This window comes from Martes martes (assembly GCF_963455335.1).
Source record: "Martes martes genome assembly, chromosome: 2".
NCBI classification, from domain to species: domain Eukaryota; kingdom Metazoa; phylum Chordata; class Mammalia; order Carnivora; family Mustelidae; genus Martes; species Martes martes.
In genome coordinates, this window is record NC_137889.1 from 38,852,070 (window position 1) to 38,868,436 (window position 16,367).

Here is a 16,367-nt window from a genome sequence, read left to right on the forward strand (position 1 = left end):
AATCCTATCCCACGACTCAGATCACAACCCAAGCCAAAATCACGAGTTGGACACCCAGCCAACGAGTCACCCAGGCGCCCCAGAAAAATGTATCTTTTCTCGCATTATGTTCTTAATTTTGTGATTTTATCACTTTTTCGACTACCATATTTTTTCATGTACTAATTATTGTCGCAATGTACCTAGAGGCCCCAGACACTTAGTTGGCGTTGGCTTTACGACTTTTGATATATAGACATATACTGATTCATATTGACACATACATTGCTGTGCTGATCTATTTGGAAAATCTCTCCAGGTACCTTTACAAGTAAGTTATGCGCCCCTAAAGGAAATGCAATTAATCCTCAAGCATTTTCCCTTTTCCTCCTAGATGGCTAGAGAGGATGCAGCCGTGGCATTGCCTCATCCACCTTCCCCAACCCGGTCTCTGCGAACCTGGAATCTGAGCCTACGAGTGTGCCAGCACAGCAGCCCTCATTCAAGTCTTTCGCCCATCTTCCAAACCAGATTCCTCCCTTCAGCCCTATTACATAGAGATTCTGGAGACATCACTGAACGGAGAGATGGAAGAAAAGGAGGAAAGAAAATTGATGCTTTAACAACCCACCTATCAATACATGAAGGTGTGGGAATGTGTTCGTGACAGCTGGAAAGGCTTGGAGGGGGTTACTTGATTACCCAGAGGCCTTGACTGTGCAGGCTCTGACCTTTACACGGCTCACCACTAACTGCAACCTCCACGTGGCCCCTCCATCTGCACACTGGGGATTGTCATATGATTTGCCTCACGAGGTTGCTGTGAGGTAATGTATGGAGGAGGGTTGGCCAATGACTTGTACCTACTTGTACCTATATGTGGATGCTAAGTTAACCATTTATTTATGATCTCCATAACCTTGCAACTTTTGGGGGGCAGTAACAGGACAGTGTATTTTTCATTCATTTGATAAACACCTTCTTCTTCTTTCTGAAATCCCAGTTGAATTGCCGTGGGGCCTTCTGTCACGAGGGTGATTCGCCCACTCAGGGGTGTGGGGTGGGTACAGAGCCACCTGAAGTCCCAGGGCAGCATGGGTTGGAAAAAGGTTGAGCCTGGTGTGTTAGGGAGTCCTGGTAGGAAGCAAGGCTTGCTTCCGGAATGCTCTCTGCAGGTAAATAAGTGCCTGGTGGCTGCCTGAGGACTGCCTATTGCTTCCAGAATTACCGTCCTGTGCCCACATAAAGTCTGGCGCCTGGAAACCTTCCACGTGGGTGCTTTGAGCATTCTGCTGGTCAGGCAGTGGGGGGAGCACTGCATCACGAGTCCTAGGCCTGGTTTCTAGTTCTGGTTCTTCAGCCAGGGAGACTCTGCAAGTTGTACCTGTAAGTAGAGAGATGACCTCTTCAGGCGATTCCTCCTCAGTCTCTTCCAGGGTACGGAGAATTGGGAAACATCATAACCCCAAACTCCCTCCACCCAGAGAAGTGCTGGAACATTTACAAGTGCGGAACAGGCCCCAGAGGGTCTGAGCGCGTGCGTGAGGGGCTTTTATTACTCAAGAGCCCACTTGCTGACTTCAATCCTTCTGCCCCTTCTCCACCTAGGCCTCCCAGGGGCCATCAGGGGCAGTGGTTATCAGGGGTCCCTACAGAATCACCTCTCTGGTGATTCTGGGGGTGGGGTCTCAGAGCCAAAGGCTGTCTGACCTTCGCTGTCAGTAAAGGTTCTCTAGTGAAGATGTTGTAACTGACAGGGGCCGCAAAGACACCGACTACAGGATTAATGCCTCAAAGTCTAATTTACGAAGTTTTGGCAAGTCAGCCGCCCCAGGGAGGGGAGGGCGGCCCGCGGAGGGCGAGGGAAACAGAGGGAGGGGCGTGGGGAACTGTCCAGAAAGAGCGAGGACTACAAACTTGCAGAAAGACACGCGACCTTCCGTCCCCTGGGGTACCGTGCGCGCCGCCGTGTCCCGGCCCCTGCCCTCAACTCGTCCAGACCTCAGTGCCAGTCACCTGCGGGGGACCCCCCCCACCCCCGGGCGTGCCCCCTGCGGAGAGGGGACCCGCTTCCGCCAGGGCGCCCCGCTCCGACGGGGCAGAGGGACGCACTGCAGAGGGACGGCGGGGGAAGCGGGTGGGCGCAGGCGAGCGCGACCCCCGGCCGGCGGCCGCGGCGCGAGTTCGCGGCCCGCGGGTTCCCACCCGGCGGCGGGGCGCTGGGGCTTGGCCGAGGTTCAGCCCGCCGCCGCCGCCGCCGCCGTTCCCCGCCCCCCCCCCGGGTCCCTGGAGGCTCCGCGGCTGCCGGAGCGAGAGGTGGAGCCGAGCCCGCGGCGGCCGCGCAGGAGGGAAAGTTCGGCGGCGGCGGGAGCCGTGGGGACCGGCCGGGCAGCCCGGAGGGCGCCTCGGGGTGAGTCGGGTCCCCTCCCGGGGCCGCCGGGTGTGGTGCGCCGCGCGGGGGCGTCGGTGCGGCTCGCGAGTCCGCGAAGCCCGGCCCGGCTTCCTCGCGCTGCCCGGCCCGCGACCCCGGGGCGGCTGGTGCCGCGGGGGAGACGGTGCCGCGCCCGGCCGCCCGCCGTCCGCTGGCCGCGGGGTCTGCGGGCGCCGGCGGGGGAGGGGGCTCGGCGCGGCGGCGGGGCCCGGGGCTGCTCGGCGCGGCGGAGGGCGGGCGCCTTCAGGTGGACGCGCGAGGACGCGGAGCCGGCGGCCGGGGAGGGTCGCGGCCGCTGCGCGCCGGCGGTCACCGGGGCTCCGCCACCCTCGCTCGTGGCCTTTGCCGGCTTAATTGCGTTCTCGGACCCTCCTGCAAAAGTAGCCGCGCACGTGCCCGCGTGACGACTTTGCCGGAATTGGTGTTATTTTTGCTGTGATGGGGAGCGCGGAGGGGGCGTGCCGAGGGCGGCCGGTGGGCAGCGGGCTCGCCGCCTGGGAGCGGGGCCCCGGGCAATGCGTCCGAGGGGGTGCGCGAGCCGCAGGGCGCCCCGAGCGAGTGTTTGTGCTGTCGGTGGAGAGAAGCCTTTCGAGGGCACGGTCTGGTGGGGTGGGGGTGAGGGGGTTGAAGGGCCGGGAGGAGGGGAGAGCTGTGCAGAGAGAAGGCGAAGTTGTTGTTTCCGCGACACTTCCTGCACCTGCAGCACCGTCGGTGATTTTGAAGTTCTCTTTCCATCGACGTGCAAAGAGCGACGGGAGAGAAGAGGATTTCACAGCAGTGTATGTGCGGAAACACGGAGGCGTGGGGAACACGAGTAAATGCGAGAGTGGTTATTTCGCAAACTCCACTCTTTTTCTGATTTCAAAGCCTTGGAGTAGTTTTTACTTAAATGTCGCTAGATAGGTCTAGATAATAAAGATAATTAAGTGCTCTCTCACGTCTTTTTACTAGAAATTTAAATTTAGTTCTACTGGATTTCTTGGATTTTGTTAACATTGTTCATACAAGGCAGTCATAATTATTATGAAATTACTTGCCCCGTGAGCATTAATAAGCCCTGGGCAGTGCTGTCATGTTGCTAATTGGAAGGAGAAAAGTCTTTCAAACTTGGGAATAGAGCGTATAGGAAAAAAAAAAAAAAAAGCCTTAGTCATAAATAGTGACTCGAACACGTGTAATAGTGCTTAATAGTATATGGGATCCTATGTTGTTTTCCCAGAGAATGTCAGTTCCTGGAAAGCAAGAGGTGGGCCATACCCAATAAATATTTAATAATTCCTTTGCATTGAATTACTATATGTTCTCTAAATTATACAGTATTGAAATACTTTAATTCTGTTCATCTTTGTGTGCCTAAGCTCATATGCCTGCTTGCAAGCTGCACTAATGGGGTTCAAAAGAAAATCTCAAACTTTGGGATTCACCAGTTTACAGTGAAGCAAACATTTGCTTTGCCATCCCAGGTACCTGGGCTTCAAGCAGCCTCTCCCATTTATCCAATGTATAACCTTGGGCAAGTCACTTACCCTTTCCCAGCTATAGTTTCCTATTTTGTAAAATGCCAATAATATTCCTCACCTTATGGAAGAATGAAACAACATTTAGGAACTTATCCCACTGCCTAGAGTACATGAAGTCCTTCATAGATGTTGTCTTCTGCTTCTGTCTTCCTTTATTTCTGGGAATCCTCAACTCTGGGATGTTTCAACTTTTTTTTTTTTTTTAAGTTTAAAAATCCTGGGGCCCCTGGGTGGCTCAGTGGGTTAAGCATCTGCCTTCAGTTCAGGTCTTGATCTCAGGGTCCTGAGATCCAGTCCCACATCGGGCTCTCTGCTCAGTGGGGAGTCCGCTTCTCTCTCTCCCTCTGCCTCCTTCTCTCCTTGCTTGTGCTCTCTCTCTATGTCAAGTAAATCCTAATTTAAAAAAATTTTAAAAAAAATCCTGTGCAATCTTATTTTCCATTCATTCATTAAACCTCATTTTGTTGAAGAACCTCAGATGCTGTCCTATATATATGGAAAGTGAGGAGCTGACCCTTTGAGGGTGGGAGTGGGCAATACCTCGGGTTTTCCGGTTTTTCCTATTGGAAAGAACCCATCACAAGGTCATATGATGGTGAATTGTACTTTCCAGTCCACTTAATCGTTCTAGCTCTGTCCTCAGTGTAACATGATTACGCTGAAAAGAAATAACAGGGAGTTCTGTGAGGGTCCTCATCTCTCCTGTTTATCCTGACTCCATGCCCCCAGCTCAGTGCCTAGCAGGGTGTAAGAGTTTCACAAGTGTTTGTTAATTAAAAAAATTTTTTAAAAAAAAGATTTTATTTATTTATTCGACACACAGAGAGAGATCACAAGTAGGCAGAGAGGCAGGCAGAGAGAGAGGGGGAAGCAGTCTCCCTGCTGAGCAGAGAGCCCGATGCGGAGCTTGACCCCAGGACCCTGAGATCATGACCTGAGCCGAAGGCAGAGGCTTAACCCACTGGGCACCCACAAGTATTTGTTAATTTAAATGCAGAATGTAATGAAATTATTCTTCAGGTCACATCCTTTATATATAAATATACATATTCCTGATGAAAGGAACTTGGGATTCTAAATGATGGCCCTACTATATATTAGGGTTAATAGAAATTATTAAAGAAGCAAAGCTCAGGTAGATTTTATTACCTATTGATTTTGCCCTCCTGATAAAGCAGTCTTAGCACATGTATAAAGCCAAGTTGGAGCAGCAGCTTCACCACTAGGGGCCTCCTCTGCATAGTGTATCACCCTGGGCTGGCATTTATTGCCCATTATTCTGTCCTTTAAGGTAGCAAAGGAATTAAACTTCCTCGGTTCTTGACACAGAATACTTTATTACAAAAGGGCAACCCTGTGTGAAAAGCATTACCAAAGGCCTAAAAATAAATGAAGGCCATCTTAAATGATGGATTCGGTACCATTTTAGAATCACTTTAGAGGTTTAAAGGAGATTTGAGGATGGGCTTTTTACTTTGCACATCCTTATATTCAAATATATGACTTTAAAAATTTTCTAATGAAGCAAACGTATGATTTTGTTGTATTATCTTCAAGTTTTTGGTGAAGCTTATTTTTTTTATCTTTTAATGTGTTTAAAATTGCTTTATCTCCTAAATAGGTACTTGCAGCACTAACAATAATACAAGTTGTTTCTCAAGGAATGCTCTCCTGCTAGTAGAAGCTTCTGGTGTCTCTTTCCTTCCTTCCTTCCTTCCTCTCTCTCCCTTTTCCTTCTTTCCTCTCTCTCTCCCTCCCCCCCCCTTCTCTCTCTCTCTCTCTTTCTCTCCCTTTCTTTCTTTCGAGGACCATGTTAAATCCCAGCTTTAAGAAATATGTTTCATTTAATTCCAAGATACGTCATCAAAAGGCACTTTTCTTCTGTGAGTTTTTGAAAAGACCTCTTATTTTGAAACTCTAATTTCAATGAAGTTAGTCATTGAGACGGTTGAACAACTCAAAGGTGTGTTGGTGTTTTTGTCAGATGTAATTTGCTATTTGGTAGAAAAAAATACTGACAATATATTTAAGCACACATTATTACTGAAAATATTGCCATATTGTTTGCAAATGAATAAGAGAATATTCCAGGTTTTCTGTGACATTTAATTATAGTGGCAAACTAAACACCATCGGTTTTTAAAGTAAAATTAACAACAGTTAGGAAAGAGTTAGAGCATTGTATTGTAGGCCCAAACTCTTATCAAGGGGTTTCTTCTCTTAGCAGAACGCTTCTGAGTTTAAAAAATAATTGGACATTCAATTCTGACTTTTACATGGTGAGATTTCAAAACAAGGCAATCTGTTTTTCACGTGTTTCTTCCAAGGTCTGGATCTGGACTCTTTAGGGAACTGCATAAGAGGAATAATTTTTTTTATAAAGGTCATAGATAATTTTTATTATCACTTTTCTTTGATTAAGTGAAATATGTCTGGATTATGTTTTGGATTCTGAGCATATCAAAAAGTTACACAGATCCCGTCTGCATAAACTAATACTTTTCCGGAACAGGAAGAGTACTGTTTTCGCTGTCACACATCCAGCCTGCGAGGGTGTGGTATCCCTGTGTCTCTCCTTCCCAGGTTGATGCTGGGTCTAAGCCACAATGATAGGTATATAGCTATATCCGGGATGAGGGGTTTTAGTTTGGGCCAGAGCCCCTGAGCTCACTGAGATTATAGAGGCTTGAGGTGGCAGGAAATGAACGTCTTTATACCTGGGAGTCATTTTTAGGACCCACCGCTGGGGAGGTGCCTCCTGGAGGGACAGAAATGGTAACTGTTTGCTGGAGTTTGCAGTGGAGTGTTTGGAACCTATCACTTAGTGAAACATCACCTTGCCAAGTAGATGATTTTAGACAATGTAAAATGTAACATTTGGTTATCCTGGGGTCAAATATGATACTTTGTTTCATTATCACACACAGGGTTATTTGAGTTGATGTAGGAAGAGGGAAGCAGGAAGCAGGGAGGAGGTGGAGGGGAATTGCCTATTTCTACCCAGCACTAGGGCCTGCCTGATTTTCATGTTCTGACGCGGTACAGGGCTGTGCAGCTTAACAATAGGCTTTGTTCACTTGTGACTTTGGGGTGCGCTCACCTACTCTGTTAATGCGATTACTGAAATGGTGGTTTTCAACCTGGGTCCTGGGTACTCTCAAAAGTGACTTTCTAACTTCTGTCTCCCATTTGTTAGAGGTTTGCTAAATTTAATGCATCAGTTAATGCGTGTAAACAGAGCTGCTGCCAGCCCACGGGGTGCCCCTTGGTGGCACCATAAACAGGGAGTGAACTGGACTTCAGCCTCACTCACCTCCTGCTGGGCGCTCTCTTGTGTGGCACCATGTACACAACCGTGTGCCATGCTCTTGTCTGGAAAAGTGCCTGGCACATAGTAAATATCACTGTTGGTGGTGGTGGTTATTATTTTTGTATTACTGATGGGATTGCTTCAGGGCAGATCATTTTAGTACCACAGTAATCTGGAACAGATGATTCAGGTGAATTTAGTGCTTGTAATAACATTTGCGAAGGTAAGTGATTCATTTCAGCTTTCTTGTTGCACTTCCATTATAGTTCTCCTCGAGTGATAAAAATGGCTAACACTTAGGGGCCCTTACCCACCTAGCAGCTGCTCTGCTACGCGTGGGCCGTGAGTCATTCATTGAATCAGCACAGCTACCTCAGGAAGCCTGCACTCTTAGCATTTGCAGTTTACAGATGAAAAAACTAAGATTTAGAGGGTGTGTTGCCTGCCCCAGGGCAGTTTGTGAGGTTTGTGCCTGGGCCTTGGGTTCACATCAGGCCTTTCTGGGTCTGCGACTTGAGCTCCTAACCTCTGTGCCATCTTCGAGGACGTGGAGAAAGGGGAACCCTCTTACACTGGTGGTGGGAATGCAAACTGGTGCAGCCTCTTTGGAAAACGGTATGGAGGTTCCTCAAAAAGTGAAAAGTAGAGCTACCCTATGACCCAGCAATCACACTGCCAGGTGTTTACCCAAATAGGAAAATACAAATTCAAAAGGACATATGCACCCCAATGTTTAGAGCAATGTTATCCACAACAGCCAAATTATGGAAACAGCCAAAGTGTCCATCAATTGATGAATAGATAAAGAAGATGTGGGGTGTGTGTGTGTGTGTGTGTGTGTGGATGCAAGATAATGGAATATCACCCAACTATAAAAAAGAATGAAATCTTGCCCTTAAACTTGCCATGACGTGGATGGAGCTAGAGAGTATTATGCTAAGTGAAATAAGTCAGTCAGAGAAAGACAAATACCTTACCGTGGAACATAAGAAACAAAACAAATGAGCAAAGGGAAAAAAAGAGAGGTAAACCAGGTCTTAACTCTAGATAACAAACTTTACCAGAGGGGAGTTGGATGGGTGGGGGGATGAATGAGAAAGGTGATGGGGAGTGAGGAGGGCATCTGCTGAGATGAGCACTGGGTGATGCATGAAAGTGTTGAACACCTGAAACCAATACTACCACTGTATGTTAATTGGAATTTAAATAAAAACTTAAAAAAAAAAAACCCTTTGTGCCATCTTTTCTGGCATGAGTACTCACTGCCTTAGCAGTCTAGAAAACATATTAGTGTTCTGAGGGTCACAGAATGTGAAAACTTTGATTTTCCTTAGATTATTGTATTTATATCCATTTCTGGACATGATGGAGCAAGATGACAAATGAATTTTTATCAGGAAGTCTGCTTCAGCATTTTTTATTTATAGATTTTTGTGTGTAGCTTTTTCAAGTAGCTCGAAATACAATACAATGTGGTACAACTTATTTCTGTACAACATTTAACTTCCTATCAAGGTACTTTGCAGGCATGTTATAAACAGAATATATGAATAAAATCGAGTGTGTGGGTTGCAGAATATTAAGGTGTGAAGGCTGGGATCAACCATTCATGCGTTCATCCATATTCATCATTCGCCCCTTGGATTAAGGTATGCTGCTGGACTCTACAGAAATGGCAAGTAGTGGAAGACAGCTTAGAAGACAGTGGAGAGGAAAGCGTTTGAGCCTTGGGAGCTAGGCAGTCCTGGGGTCTGAATCCCAGCTCCACCACTGCCTGACTGGGGCTCCTGCTCTCATCATTGAACATCTCTGAGCACTTAGCTTCTTTGCGTACATGAGGGGGTGGGGGTAATCATACCTTATAGGCTGTAGAAAGAATTAAAGGAGCTGTTTGAAAGAAAGAGCCAAGCCACCAGACATAGTAGGTGCTATGAACAATGGTGTTCTTCCTCTTCTTACTTCTTGCCCTCTTTTCTTTTCTAAAGATTTATTTATTTATTTGAGCGAGCGAGAGAGACGGAGAGAAAGGGTGCATGTGTGGGAGCCTGAGAACAGGGGAAAGGGGCAGAGGGAGAGGGGAAGTAGATTCCCCCTGAGGACGGAGCCCCTCGCAGGGTTATTCATCCCAGGACCCCGAGATCATGACCTGAGCTGAGATCAAGAGTTGGATGCTTAGCAGACTGGGCTAGCCAGGCTCCCCTTCTTCCTTCTTATCTGTCTCTTTTCATTCTTTCCCTTTTCTCTCTCCCTGCCCACCACACCCCCCCTTGGGGGAGCATGGTACAGATAAAAACATCCAAAAGGAAAAAAAAAGAAAAAATATCTAAATTTAAGGTAGAATGTGATGAATTCATTTAAAATGTTACTTTCTGGGTCTCCCTCTTGGGCCCTGGGACAGACGTGGTGTTGGGCGATCTGTGAGCTGGTGCCAGTGTAGGGTTCCTGTCACACTGGGTGGCTACCCAGGCCGGCCAGAAAAGGATGAATTCTAGGAGACAAAGGGAGCTTGGAGCTCAGGATGGGTGCCTTATTACATGCTTCTAGCTCCTTGGTCTCCCACTGTAGGGTTTTTCCAAAAGCAGCATGCTCTTTTAGCAAGGAACTAAGTCAGAATTATTAGTTGTTGCCCGTTCTTCTCTAGATCTTCAAGAGGTAGCTGGAATCACAGGAAAACAAACCTTTTTTTTTTTTTTTTTTTTAAAATTTGGTTCCAGTTGGAAGTGTGGTTAATACAACCAGATCTGTTTCACAGGAAGGCAAGCCAGGTGCACAGGGCCCAGTATAGAGTCCTGCTGTCATTTCTGTAGAGTGGGCCGTGTTTTAAGATCAGGGAATGTTTTTAGAGAGATGTGCCTAGTGGTTTTATGATAATGGGCCACCTTGTTTGGTATCCAGGGTAGATGCTATGTGCGGTAGGGAGGGAATGAGGGTTTTACAAAATCATTACAGTTCGGGACTGTCTACCTCAGCCAGGAGCAGGAGGCCTCGACTCATTATTTATTATGCGTTGGCACAGAGACATAAACCAGCCCTTCTGTGAATAGGCACACAGAACCTGCCCAGGTGCAAGAGAAGTTTGATTCAGAGTTTTTAAAAAATGCAAAACATTTAAAAAGAGTATCAAATTGAGGAACAGTCTATTTAAAACAAGTTACTGCAATTTTCAGAAGCGCATTTTACGGAATTAGTAGAGTGTATTGAAATGGACAAGCAAACTTAACAACAACAGCAGTAACAGAAAGATAGCTTAGTGGGAAGAAGAATAGTCCTTGAAATGAAATCCAAGTTAGTTTATATGGTTCTTGGGAAGATTAGGGGAAGGTGGGTGTGTGCTGAGTGCTCTAAGTGAGGAAGTACAGGAACCAGGGGACTGAATGAGGAAGCAGTACCTTGGCGAACAGGGTTGGCAGTTGGAGTCCGTTCACCCAGCTTCACAGCTCCACTCTTTCGTCACTGTGTGATCTTGGGCAAGTTCATTAATCCCTTAGACCCCAGTTTTCTCATCTATAAAATGAGGGTAATAGTTCTTACCATATTGGAGGGTCTGCTGATTGATTTAGATAACGTATGTAAACTGCTTAGCACATGGTAAATATTGCATATCAGCTGTTATTACTACAAAGGCCCACAGGAAGGACACATGGAAGAGAAAACAAGAATCAAGGAGCTTTTGGAAGAGCAGGAGGAACATCTTGTATCTTCCCCGGACCTTGACTTTTCTAATTCCACTCTTGGATAGTTTTAACGTCTTAAGTTCTAGATAATTATAATCATATATGTCTTGAACACCCACCATGTATATGTTACTATGATAAGATGCTTGGTTATGGACACCAAGCCCAGAAAACCACCTTTGGTATGCTTATGTAACTTCCAGTTTTAGATTGAAAGGAACAAGGTGGTGGCTGGGACTTACTGTTGAATAATGAATTCCTACTGTCCCCTGGCTACTTTAATTAGCTGTCCAAAGGAGAGTAGCAGTCCTTTTCTTATTTCCTATCTATTATATACACAAATGGATAGGAAATAACTACTTCTTTTTGGACTATTATAGATGTAAGTAGCTCAAAATACTCAGGATACTTTTGGATATCTTATTTGCATAGAAATAGGATTTATTTAAATGCCACTGTGGCTACATAATGAGGAACTAAGGGAGGAGACTTGTGTTCTGGGGGGAATTTCTTAGGATGTACCTATGACCTCTGAGCTCTAGCTTCCACCTAAAGCATGTTCTTCGGTGGGAGGTTCCCTTTGGTTTTTTATTCATGGCCCATAGATTTCTGGGCCTGAATAACAGGGGTGAGGTCAGTTTTAAGTGTGTATATGTGTGTGTGTGTGTGTGTGTGTATCTCCAGATGGAGGTGTCGACAAGTTGGTATAGAAGGAGACTAGATTGGTAGAGAAAGGATTCCGCAGCTGACTCAGTCTGTGGGGATGAACACATTCTTAATCCCTAAAGTAGGAATTTAATCATTGAGACTCAGGGGCCATTGAATGTAAAGCAGTGGCATTTATGGGCTGTGAATGAATTCATCAATCCAAATGGTGGTCGAAGCCAAAATCTGGGCACTAGTAACTTTGTTGGATTCAACATCTTGGGTCTTGAGTTGTCTCAAAAATGTTTTTTCTTTGAAGAGAGTATGTCATTCACTCAAGTAATTAAAAACCTTGAGGATGTTTTCCATGAATATCCTTTCGGAATAGAGGAAAATTGATCCAGCTGCACTGGAATTATCTTTTTGTCTTCTGAGAATGAGTCTGAACGAATACTTGGGTCATTATTAGTGTGGAACAGAGACCGCGGGAATACTTCTTTAGACTTTCATTCAGGACCGACGCCTTCATGTTCATGGTCTGGGAGAAATGAGGTAGGAGTAGTTGTAAGAACTATAAGCTTTTTGGATTCTCTCCCACGCAAGACAGTGACCTCAGGAACTGACTGTAGAAATGATTTGCTTACTACCCGGACTATGCTTTCTTTTCCAACCTTTCAAGATGGTGAATTTTATTGATGGCCACAGGGTGACCAGTGAGTATTTATACTTTCCACCAGTGTGAGGCAGGTAGGATATGGGTGTTGGTCCTTTATAGAACCTTCTGGTGGCTGGAAGTCCTGAGGAGGTGTTTGTTTGACTTGTGGTGATGGTCCAGCTCAGGGTGAAGAGGCATGGGAGGCACCTGTTTCTCTAGATTCCTTTCCCTTTTCTCTGTAAGTGACTGTTTGATTATTCTTGGGGCAAATGTCATGCCAGGGTGAAATGGACAGGTATTACTGTTTCTCCTAATCACTTAGGAATGAGGGTCAGAGAACGAATGGAGGAGCTTTGAATAAAACTGGCCATGTTTATTTATTTTATTTAGATGAACTGGAAGTCTTTGAAATGGCAACAATGCATATTTGAAAGGGATGCATGGGCCCCAGAGGATTTGTAGACTTCATTTAATAGTCTTGTTCATGACTTGCTGGAGTTGGAATTCACAGGAGAATCATTGGTTGACAAAAATACATCAACAGAATCAGTGTTTTCTGAGATCATTTGGTCTAACAATAGTATTTTGCAGAAATAATAGCACCTTAGAGATCATTTTGACCATCTCTGTGTTTTGCAGATGAGCAGAAAGAGGTCCAGAGAGACACAGTGACTTATCTAGGATGACCCAGCTACTTGGTAGAATTCCATTGTTAGGAATGGAACTTGGTCCATTGTTTCTGTAATGCGTCATCACAAGGCACCATGGCCACCTGGCAGGTAATTTTAGATGCCCCCACAACGATGCTGCCTAAATACCTGCCCACTCTTGGGTTGTTTAGAATCTGGTTATGGCAGTCCTGCTGTGTGCTTGGCACTGTGCTCAGGGCTAGAGGTGCATCGATGAAAAGACAGAGGTTTCTGACCTTAAGCAGCTCGCAGTAGAGTGAAGTACAAAGCAGGGAATGTATTGTCAAGCTGCGGCTTAATGACATGTGGGACATCTTCCCTGGGGATAGTAAGTTCTCAGGGCCCACTGTGAGGCCAAGGGGATTGGTTTTTATTTCCTGTTGACTTGACAACATCAGAAGTGGAAATCACGGCAACCAGCTTCGTGGGTCCAATGGACTCTAAATGCTCTCAGCTTCATCTGTGCATATCCAGCTAACAGGTTCAAATGTGAAATCTTTTGTTCTCTGCACTTCGAATCCATGCTTTTTCTGGAAAGACTTGGTAAGAATAGTTCTAGAGGAATTTGTTTGGGGACACAAATGAAAAATGGGATTGTTTGTGCCAAAGAGAAGTAAGATGTGGATATGGGTATCATTGTAGCTAAGTCGGGGGTTGAAAAATTGGTTTTTCAGGTAAAACGAGGCCCATTTTATCCTGGGAATGCAGAAGTGGGAGAAGGTTAGGAAGAAATCCACTCTGTGCTAAACACTATTTGAAGCACTTTATTTGTGGAATTTTTTTAAACCCATGCAATTATATTTGAGGAACTGAGATTTTTATCGATGAACTATCTCAGCGGGGTTAGATCACTATGACAGGCAGAACCAGCATTTGAATGTAGGTCTGTTTGTCACAAAAGCTCCTACTTGCAAGGCTGTCACTGTACCTCTGTTAGTACCAGGCATTACATGATGGCAGGCACTGTCGTTGCTTCTGTGTCCTCGGATCACGTAGACTCCCAGAGCATAGAGATGGTACTTGACATAGTTTTTCAGTGCATCCCAAGGAGTATGTAGCACAGTGTGTAGGCACAGTGGGTTCTCTGTGCTATGCATGGAATGAACGAATGCAGCCACTTAAAAGTCAACAGGCTTAGTAAACAAGTGGGTTCATGAATGGGCAAATTGCCTTCTAGGATCTTTGTATTTGCATGCAAAGCTGGCCTTGGAGAAACCGAACAGATAACCCACCCTTAGAAATCTCTTACTGTGATTTGCAGTTCATAAGCATGCCTGTTTTTAACTATATTCCTGTGTGCTGTTTGCTTACTTTGTGTTTTCTTAAAAGCTACCTATAAACAAATTATATATTCATAATCTTGTGGCAGCCTGGGTGGATTTAATAGTCAGGAATGCTTCCAACACATTAAGTGTTCTTGAGCATAATAAAAAGGAGGACTAATTATCTAACTGAAAAGATTATAACAGAGATGTTGGACATCTTGACTCAGTGGGATTTTTGACGGCAGCAAGAGTGGTTAGGAAAAGACAGCTCTGAGAAACAGCAAAGATGAGTGTTTTGAACCGAGTTATTTTATTAAATCTATGGTGTGGGTGTACCTATAAGAAAGAGGACAGGACTAAATAATGCATGGAGTGTCTGGGGTTGGAGTGGTAATTTGAAAGTAGGTGGCTGGTGTTCGCAGTTGGAGCCTGTGAGGTTTTACATTTAATGACTATACCTTTCCCGGAGCCATCTGTCTCTCTCTTTAATAAGCAATATTCCTTATCAGGCCTGATTTGTGTACATTGATTACACCATTATACTTGTTAAATATTAAAGCATTTTTCCCCCTTGTGTGAAGTCTAATTAGGCAAAGTGTTCAGCGCAAGCCTGGCATTATCATTCAGAATCACAGCCTGGTCATTACCTGCGACATACCTCAGGTTCCTGATCATTTGTCTTTTGTTCCCGCCCCATCCCCCCCTTCTATCAGAGTCCAGTGTAACAAACATAGTGCCTGGAAGTTTGATGAGGTGTTCAGCACCGTTGAGCTGTTAAGAAGGGCCCTACTACAAAGATTATGAAACCTCTTAAAAATGAGTGGAGAAATTTATTATCTGTAGTTTGCTGCATGAGTCAGGCTTCTGAACAGATATGTCTGATAAAATTAATTTTTACTAAATTAAAGAATCTTAAAATAGCTCAGAAGGATAAAAATATAAGTTACAATGATGTTTGGAAGAAGGGAAAGCCAGTCAGTAAGTAGCTGCATCTTCTACATACTTCTGATAAAAAGAATTGTCCATCTCAAGCCACTATCCCCAGAAGGGCCATGTGGTAATCCATTATGATCCTTTTTAACTTATTTCTTCTGTACAGACTAGTTCAAAAATTTATTTGCATCACTGATTTAATAGCAAGCATTTAATTAGTCTGGGGCCCAAAATAAGATTATTCATCACTCTGATATGTTTGGCAAGTTATCTCACCTCATTTTGGGACAACCGCTGTAATGGATGTTGTCTTTTTTCTTTTCTTTTCTTTTCTGTTTTTTGAGGTCTTCATAGTACTTTCTCATTTATTGTTTAAATTTCTAAAAAAAAAAAAAAATCTACATTTTACCATGAGTGTGTGCAAACACACAGGCACATGTGTCCTCACATGTGTGATCTGGGGCTGATGGGCATGAACCAGTTAGGAATAGGCCAGGTTATTGCTTGATATTCTCAACAAGAAAAGCTTTCAAACCATAAGTTTCATGTGATGTATGTTATCAGGCAAATAGGTTTTTCCCTCTCAGTAGCCCCAGCAGCTCATGTTGGGGTTTTTGAAAGTGCCTTTATCCCTTTACAGTTGCAAATAGCAGTGGCATTGCGTTCTCTATGCATTGTGGGAAGCAGTCTGAATATCTCCTTAATGTGAGAATTTATTTTGAGTTGTTTTTGAGTATAGGCAAATCAAAATGACCTTTGGCTCTGGATTAAAATACAGATACAGAGATCAAAGAATGGAAGGAACTTAAAGATTTTCCCAAACTTTTCTGCTTCCCAAATGGGCAAGCTGCCACTCAGAGAGGCGAAGAGTTTCAGCCAAGTTCACATGGGTATTAGCAGCAGGAACTGGAGCTTTGTTGTCACACCGCACTTTCTCTTCAGGACAGTCGGAGACCCTTGGCAGAGGATGACGACTGGACCATTTCCCGTTTCCCAGGCCCTTCACAGGTATAGGGTGCCCTTGGCTTGGGTGGGTTAGAAAAGGTCTGAAGGAAGGATTGCTGCTTTACAACCAGCTGAAGACAGAGAGGCTATAATCTGAATCTATCTGGGGTTACAGAAGAATTTACATTTTATGTTTGCTAATTGGTATATTGCTAGAAACTGAGAACTCAGAACCAATGCCTGCCTTTGAGCATCTCAGCGTTCAGTGGGGAGTCAGCAGGAGAGGAGACAGCTGTCCAGGGATAGCCAGGGGAAGGTCAG

At 45.1% G+C, this 16,367-nt stretch overlaps 1 protein-coding gene across 4 annotated transcripts in view; it reads left to right on the plus strand.

The window, feature by feature from the left end:
- The first annotated feature begins 618 nt into the window (after positions 1 to 618).
- CSGALNACT1 (chondroitin sulfate N-acetylgalactosaminyltransferase 1) overlaps positions 619 to 16,367 on the plus strand; it is a 335,010-nt gene continuing 319,261 nt past the window's right edge. Inside the window, exon 1 of one of the 4 annotated variants that reach the window (XM_080794800.1) lies at positions 619 to 806. The gene's annotated coding sequence lies outside the window, so the exon portion shown is untranslated. Of the gene's footprint in view, positions 807 to 2,276; positions 2,390 to 16,367 lie in introns of those variants that run through there. The other 3 variants (XM_080794795.1, XM_080794796.1, XM_080794802.1) reach the window with 3 other exon arrangements.